Source organism: Dipodomys ordii, unplaced genomic scaffold, assembly GCF_000151885.1.
Source record: "Dipodomys ordii isolate 6190 unplaced genomic scaffold, Dord_2.0 Scaffold2, whole genome shotgun sequence".
Classification (NCBI taxonomy): domain Eukaryota; kingdom Metazoa; phylum Chordata; class Mammalia; order Rodentia; family Heteromyidae; genus Dipodomys; species Dipodomys ordii.
In genome coordinates, this window is record NW_012267218.1 from 8,414,062 (window position 1) to 8,422,665 (window position 8,604).

The following is an 8,604-nucleotide window of genomic DNA, read 5'->3' on the forward strand; positions in this document are numbered from 1 at the left end:
GAGGTGGATGACTAGATCCTTTGTATGACTTCATGAATGTGTGTGTGCCTCGGCTTGCTGCTTCCTCCAAGGAGCCCACCCTGACTGCACCCAGACTCCTCCTCTGAAAACATTCACTGCTTCAGGATCAGGTGAGCCTTTAGCTCTCACTACTACATCCAGCTCTTTACTCCATTTATTATTGGGAAGAAGATAAACTAAAGACACGGTGGTTATCTTGACACAAGCATTATATCTTCAGAAATCACGCCACTGGATGGTGCGTGCTCCTGAGCCTTGAAACCCACCCAGGTACCAGACTTCCACTGATGATATGAATCAAGCCAACACCACCCTGAGAATGAACAGAGTTGGCAACAATCAAGGCAGCATGCAAACAGACGTGTAGATCAGCAGGATAGCAGCGAGAATCCAGAAACAAGCTCCATCTCTACAGTCAGTTGACGTTCGACAGAGATACTCTGACAATTCAATGGGGAAAGGACAGAGTATTTTTCAACAAATGGTTTAACAACAACTGATATTCCCCGAACAGAAGGAGGCAGTCGGAGCCCTGTCTCACAACATACACATGACATGAACAGGAAATAGATATAAATAGTAGAGCTAAAACTATACACATCTTTTCTTTGCCGTTTAGTTTTTTTTTTAATTTTTATTTTTTCCGGTTGTGGGCCTGAACTCTGGGCCTGGGCACTGTCCCTCAGCTCTTCAGCTCAAGGCTAGCGCTCTACCACTTGAGCCACAGCGCCACTTCCGGCTTTTTTCTTTTTGCTTATGTGGTGCTGAGGAATCGAACCCAGGGCCTCAGGCTTGCAAGGCAAGCGCTCTACCACTGAGCCACCTTCCCAGCCCCTGCCATTTGGTTTTGTTGAGACAAGTTCTCAGTGTGTCTGGCCTCTAACTCACTATAGAGCCAGAGCTAACCTTGAGCGCTAAATCTCACTTCCACCAGCTGAGCGCCTGGATTACAGGAGAACACTACCACATCCAGCCCTAAAACTATAAACGAAAAGGAGCATGGATCTTCCTGGCCTCAGGTTAAGCAGTGGTTTCTTAGAGATGACGCCAGTAAGCACAAATAACTGAGGTTAAAATAAATGGATTTCATAAAAGCTTAAAGCTTTTGTGATTCAAATCACACCATGAAGATTAAAAAGAAGGTAAGTGTGGTAACACATGCTTGTAATCTCATCTTAGTGAGAAGAGGCAGGAAGATCTTGAGTTTCAGACCAGTCTGGGCTATATCATAAGTTCAAGATCAGCTTCAGCTATGTAGCAAGACTGTGTCTCAAAGAATGAAAAAAAAAGGCAAAAAGATACAGAATGGTAAACATCACTTCCAAATCACTTATTTTATAAGGGACCTTCATTCAAATTATATAAAGAATTATCACAACTAATCTATAAAAAGACAATCATTTTTTAAAAAATAGGCAAAAAGTTTGGATGGGAATTTCCCTGAAGAAGAGAGATGCATGGCCAATAAGCATACAACAAAGGTTCCCCATCCCCAGTGCTCTGAGAAATGCAAATCAAGAGCGAAATTACAGAATGGAGTGGACGGTGCTCCGTGCTGAGGAAGAGGTGGAGGAACTAGAACTCCTGACACTGAAGGATTGTGCCACCTTGGCAGCCCCTCAAAACCATGTTGAACAGAATTTACCACAGGACTCAGCAATTCCACCCCTAGCCACATGTTCCCGAGAGCTAAACGCACGTGCGTGCCCAGATAAGGAACACCAACATTCACCGCGGCCTTCTGGAACAGCCAAAGAATGGAAACAACCCACCTATCCATCGACTGACCCACACACAGAATGCAGCTCTCTATGCAATGGAATACGACTCAGCCATGAAAAGGAATGAGGTGCTGATCCGTGCTACAGCATAGTAGGTGGGAGAAGTCAGGTGATGAAAATATTCTGAAAGTTCTGCATGTGGTTCTTACTACACCAAGAGCACTGCAGTGTGCATGTGGAGGAGAACATGTTCTGGCATGTGGGTTACATGTCACAAAGGTGGTTGGTGGTGGTGGTGGTGTGTGTAGATGAGCTCAGTTGTTGGTCAGAGCCAAAGTGATTGCATTTCCCATTATTGCAGTTTACTAAGGTCGGGGGTTTGGTCCCAGAGTGATGAAAAGAGGTAGCCCAGTGGACTTGGACCTGAACTTGAAGGCTAGAGCCCTGTGCAAGAGGCTCCCTGCCCCTGGAGCGCCCCCTAGAGTGCACTCCTGAGTGTGAACATGTCACCTGTCTGTCCTGTGTGCAGGGCAGTTTGCATGCTCATCTGCACAGGTATGTTTTGTCTGTGTGTATATGCGTGTGACTGTCTGGCTGTGTATTTTGAAATGATGCTAGCTGAGAGGAAATAGTACTCTCTCTCTCTCTCTCTCTCACACACACACACACACACTGTCCAGCCAGTTGACTGGACTCACACTGTAGTTGTTGGGGTGTGACAGTGTGACAAAGCTGGTGTCCCCCTTGTTGGTGGCAGCATGCTCCAGCTGCGCACAATGCCCCACCAGGTCCTTGCCTAAGAATTCTCAGGACAGACATAAGGGGCTTTGTTCCCTAACACTTCTTTCCCCGCTTCAAAAATGGGAAGCAGGCAGGTACCAGTGATTCACACCTGTAATCCCAGTGACTCTGGATGCTGAGACCTGGAAGACTGAGGTTCAGAGCCAGCCTGGGCAGAAAAGTTTGCTAGACTCCAGCTGTAATCATCCAAAGGCTGAGGTTCAAATAGTAGAATGCCAACCTAGCAAGTATGAGACTGTGAGTTCAAATCCCAGCACCCCCATATGGCTAAAAAGCAGATGCAAACTTAAGAGGGCCCTGAAGTTCAGTAGTTAAGTCATATTTTCACGTAACACTCCTAAATCATTCATGTTAATGGGGAAAGCATGAGGTCAAGGACAGGCGCTGACTCTGCATGTGGCCGTGCTGATCTCACTCACCTCCCCGAGGCTGAGCCCTGGGAACAAAAGCACCTGGCTCCAGGTGCTAGACTGAGACTGAAATGAGATAAAGCAGGGCAAGTGCTGAGCACAGTGCCCAGAATGGAGGCAGGCCCTCTACCCCGAGGAGAAAAGGCTCCAGGTGACGCAGTGCTGCAGAGCAACCACAAGGGGGCTCAACACCAGGGCCTTCCTTGGCCGTGTCCTTGGTGGTGAACACATCAGTCTTTCTCCTCTCTTTTCTCCTCTCTCCCTCCTCACACTTTCCTCTTCTTGTTCTCACTCCCAGCTCCCGTGGCACTCAGTATACATCATACCACCTTGTCTTTCCCTTCGCCTGGAAAGTCTTTCCACTGATGAAAAGTTCTACTTATTCTGATCACCAATGGGTGACAGACTATGTCTGTCTCCCAAGAAAAGTCTCTAAGATGTGTTATCTTGGATTGGCACAGGAAGAAGAGGAGGCTCACAGAGGATATAAACAAGTGGCACCATTTGGCTAGTGGCTAAGCTGGGATTGGAACCCAGGTCTGTCCAAATACAGGACTTGTAGATTTCCTACAATGGGAAAGACCTCTGCAAGGTTTTCAGTCAGCCAGGAGAAGGTTGGGGGTGGGGTGGGGAACGGAAACAGAGCAAGGATCTGGAGAGACGCTCCCCCTCAGACCAGCCCTGCCCTGGGCTCTCTAGAAGACAGGGGACCTGCTCCAAAATGAGGGAAGCCCCACCTCCCATGAGTCTCTGAGCCAACGGGAATAGTGGAGGCTTTGAGTGGCATTTACTGTTATAAGGGCAGCGTGGCTCTCTTCTAGAGACTGCAGGCTCTGTGGATGCTCTGGAGTGTCTGGGAGAAGGCAGGCAGTGGGCAGCTTCCTATCCAGGCCTTGGAGCAAGGCCTCCGGCTCCTTGGAAGCCCTACAGCCATGGAGACAGGGCCAGGGTGGGGCAGGTGTCGGAGGTGGTGTCTGCTCTTGTTGGAATCCTGGCATTGAGAGGTAAAGAAAGCAAAACCTTGGGGCTGGGAAGGTGGCTCAGTGGTAGAGTGCTTGCCTCCCACGCATGAGGCCCTGGGTTCGATTCCTCAGCACCACATAAGCAGAAAACAGCCGGAAGTGGCTCTGTGGCTCAAGTGGTAGAGCACTAGCCTTGAGCTGAAGAGCTGAGGAACAGCGCCCAGGCCCAGAGTTCAGGCCCACAACCAACAATAAATAAATAAAGAAGCAAGACCTCAAAACTCTGCCAGAGGCTACACCATTGCAAGGAGGGGACAGAGCTGGGACCAGCAGCCTGACTCGCCTCAATCCTGCCAGCGGAGGCCTTGGTGCACCCCGACTCTGCAGTCACAGGCTGCGCCGGCTATGGGGCAGCCACACACCTTTGTGGATCTTCTCAAGGATCTTCAAGTCTTCAAAAGGCCTGTGTTTCTCCACCTCCCTCCTCAGCTTCCTCTGCCTGTGGGGCGGGTGGAGAAGCTGGCATGGAGCCCCACCCCCACCCCCCGGTGAGGCCTGCACTCTCACCAGTGTTGTGAGTTAAGCCACCAGGAGAGACCATCCGGACACAGAGTACAGCCCATAGAAAGTATTACCCGGCCAGCGACTACACTGGGTCGGTGAGTCCCCAAGTACGGTGCCAAGCCTGTTCTCAGGGCCCCCTTTAAAGCAGAAGACTCACCTCCATGCTTGCTCCCTCGGGGGTGGAAAGCCCCTCACAGCTCTTTCCTGCATGTGCAAGCCAAGCAAGAAGTCCCAGAAGCCAAGCACAGCCTTGAGCTGGGGCAGCGTGACCTGCTTCTAGGGCCAGTTACTTAGGAACATAAACAGAACAGTGGATACATAGATCTTTAAGTGTCAAACCATAAGGAGCTAGTCTCATCGGTGGGGGTGCTTTTTGCTTCTAAAATGGAGTCACAGGTGCTGGTGGCTCACGCCTGTCATCCTAGCTACTCAGGTGGCTGAGATCTGAGGATCGCGGTTCAAAATCAGCTGGGGCAGGAAAGTCCGTGAGACTCTTATCTCCAATTAACCACCAGAAAACGAGAAGTGGTGCTGTGGCTCAAGTGGTAGAGCGCTTGCCTTGAGTTGAAGAGCTCATGGACAGCGCCCAGGCCCAGAGTTCAAGCCCCACAACCAACAAAAATAAATAAATAAAATGGAGTCACAGAGGCTAGGCGTAAGATCTGAGAGGGTGAGGTTGGATGGGCGCTATCACACCAGGGCCCCCCCCCCCCCCGTGGGTCTCTGTCAGACCCTCCCTGGGCTGACTGCTTACCACCCCTGGCTGCTCACCAACTCATCCACCCCACGAGGGCAAAGGGAAGCCCTGGATGCATCCAATGGACGCCAGCCCAGCACAAAGAGGCATGGCGGGAGGGCCGGCCTGCTGCTCCTATCTATGACTTTCCTGCAGGCAGAGCACCTGAGGCCTAGGCAAATGGAAGGGTGAGACCGCCATCTGCCACCTGAGCCAGCATCCAGGCCATCTGCAGCCCTGTGCCCAGGAGGCCTATGGTTATCGCAGTGACGGTACACTGCCGGCCGCAGCCCCCAGGCCCGTCCTGCAGCTCCTACGCTCAGACGCCCTGCAGCTCAGGGCAGCGAGCGCCCGGAGCCAGGCAGCCGTCTCTCAGCAGACAGCGCGTAGGGAGGGCCACCCTCGGGCCCTTCCTGTGATTGGACCAAAGTCTGAGGTCAAAGGCCACAAGATGGTGGCCACACCTCTTCCCCCTGAGCCAGGCCTTATCTTAGATTTCCTCCCAGGCCTCCCACTCCTCCTGTCCCTGGCCTGGCCTTTGCATGGCTGTTTTTGCTCTGTCCCCTTCTCTCCCCTCATTGGGCTCCTGAGGGCTGCTGAGGACTATGGCCAGGGCGCAGCAAGATCGGGACGGCTCACGCCTGGCCTGCAGCTTCTTCCTGCAGCAGCACCTGCCGACAAGCTTCCTCCTCGCCGTAACTGTCCAGCCCCAGGCCTGTGCTCACAGCAGCCAGCCAGGAGGCAGACCTGAATGGAACAGTGGCAGTGGCCACTTCACCTTTGGGTCCTCTGACAGTCCTTGGAAGGAGGGCTAGCATGCACACTTCACCAAAAAGGAAACAAAGCCTCAGAGAGGGGCCGGAGCAGCTCAAGGTCACACAGCAGGACTGGATTGGAGCTCAGAGCTTACTGAACCTGAAGTCCAGAGCTTCCATGACTCAGGAGGGGCTGAGACTGCTACTCTGTGCTGACCTTATTTGCCCTTGCTGCCCCCTAACTGGTACAGCCTGTCACCCCAGATTGCCATTCTAGGCACCTCGGTTCCGGGGGGACTTCTAATGTTCAGGGAGGAGTAGCTGGGTTGGAGTGGGGCCAGCACTGGGGCCCTGCACTCCATCAGCATCACACGCTCCCCCACCCAGGTTTACGGAGCTGAGCTGCGAAGTAAGATTGGGGACACCTGGAGCAAGCTCCTGGCTCGACTTGGAAGCTGGTTGAGCTCACGGAGAGTTTAACCCAGCCTTGCAACAGTCCCTGGGCCCCTGGCCCACACCTGGCCCCCATTAAGCAAGCACGATCTGCCTTTGCCCTCTGCTGGTACCAGGGGAAGGAGAGGCCGCGGTCCTGAGCACCGGACGCAGGCTCAGGAGCACGGGAAGGAGAAGGGGAACGGATGACTCACCCACGGCCGCAGGTGCAAAGCCAGGGAAGGGCTGTGGCTGTGAAGCTGCTGGCTTCACGTCCTGTCCACCACGCAGAATGCATGCGAGCGGAGCCCCAGGCACCCAGGGTCCTAAGACTAACCCCCACCCCGTCCACCCTCCTTTCAGCTCCCAAGGTCCAGGGGCAGGAGAAGGCGTGGACTGTGACCTTTCCTTTCAAAATTGTCACCGTAGTGAAGATGATGGGTGGGTGGATGCGCTGCCTCGTGGGCCACGAATTCCCCTGGCCTGGCCTGGCCCTGCCTGCCACTCTCCCTTCCTCCACCACCTCTGTCTGGAAGGGCTCAGGACCCAGGCAGACCCAGAGCAGGGAGGAGAGAGAAGACGCAAAGGAGGACCTGCCCTTGCCTAGTCCTGCTGCTCCTTGTGGTCCCCGCGAGGAGGTCCCACCAGGAGCCTGCAGAGGGCAGCACTGAAGCACGAGAAGGAGTTGCTGGGGTTGGTTGTCACAGGCCAGACGCGCAGGAGAGAGGGAGACCAACTTGACCTCTGAACTCTGCAAAGGCCAGCATCTCTACCTGCTCCCCTCAATGAGGGAGAACCTTGGTGGTGCCCCCTGGCCTCCCTGCCTGGCACAGAGGAGGAAGAGCTCAGAGGAGCCCAGTGCACAGCCCTGCTGTGTCCCTACCCTCACCCCTCTTCTCCTTCTCCTCCTCCTGGTCCTCTGAGCCCCAGTCAGGCCCCTCCCTCCCCCCTGCTCTGGCCTCCCCCATCCTACCCCTACTTACACTCCAGGTATGACAGGTCCTGACTGAAGAGCTACACGGTGCCGTCCCTCCCTTCACCTGCTCTGGGCCTCAGACATGTCCAGTTAAGGCACAGGTGACTCACACCTGTAATCCCAACGCTCAGGAGGCTGAGATCTGAGAGTCGCAGTGTGAAGCCACCTCAGGTAGGAAAAGACTTTTCTCTCCAATTAACCACACAAAAAGCCAGAGTGGCACTGTGGCTCAAGTGGTGGAGTGTTAGCCTTGAGCAAACAAACAAAAAAAGCTAAGGGACAGGTTCCAGGCCCCAAGTTCAAGCTTCTAACACGTGCACAAAACAAAACAAACATGACCAGGCCCTCTCTTGAACACAGAGAGGAACAAACATTGAGGAGTTCTGTTTGGATCACCTGTCCCCACCACCACCTGTTCCACCACTGCTGTCCCCAAACAGTCCACAAGAGGGCGACTCAACCGCTTCTAAAATGCCCACTGGATCCCTGACCTGGGGTCCTTCCCTGCCCTCCAGTCTTTCCAGCTGAACCAAGCAGAGCGGAGGTCCCGGGAAACTTCCCAGATCCAGGATCTAGGGCCGCTTCTGCCAGCTATATGGATGGCGCAAACCCCCTTCTTTCTTATCATTGTCTCCGGGATCCTGACGTCCTTAAAAATGCTGCCAGAGCTGGGGAGGGAAGCAGTGAAGATGAAGTAGGAGCCGCAGGAAGGAAGGAGGGAAGTCAGGAAGGAGAAGGGGAGGAGCCCTGACTCACGGTCCCCAGGGCTGTGGTGGTCCTGGGCAGACCCACCTGGGAGCACACTTCCTCTGGAGCCTGCAGGGCTTTTGCAGATGTAACTGATTGCAAATCAGCAGACCTTGAGATAGCTGCAGGACTGGCATGGGGGTGGGGCTACTCTGGACTTCCCTGGTGTGTGTGTGTGGGGGGGTCTTTCAGCAATAAGGCAGGCAGCAGGGCAAGGTGAGGGGGGCTGAGGGAGAGTCGGGCTGCCCCTGCCCAGGCACCTTGCTCACCCAGAGGCCTGGGGGGGGGCTGCGCTACCCCCTGCACCCTGTTTTCATCTTCAAAGACAGGCCTTTCCCTGGGGAAACGCGCTGCCCTGGGCCAGCTGGACATCTAGTCAGGGAGCAGGGCGCTGGGCACGGCGGCCTGGACGGGGTCCCAGGACACAGCAGACACTTGATCGTGTTGGGTCAGAGTGACACTAAATATAGGGCAGGGTA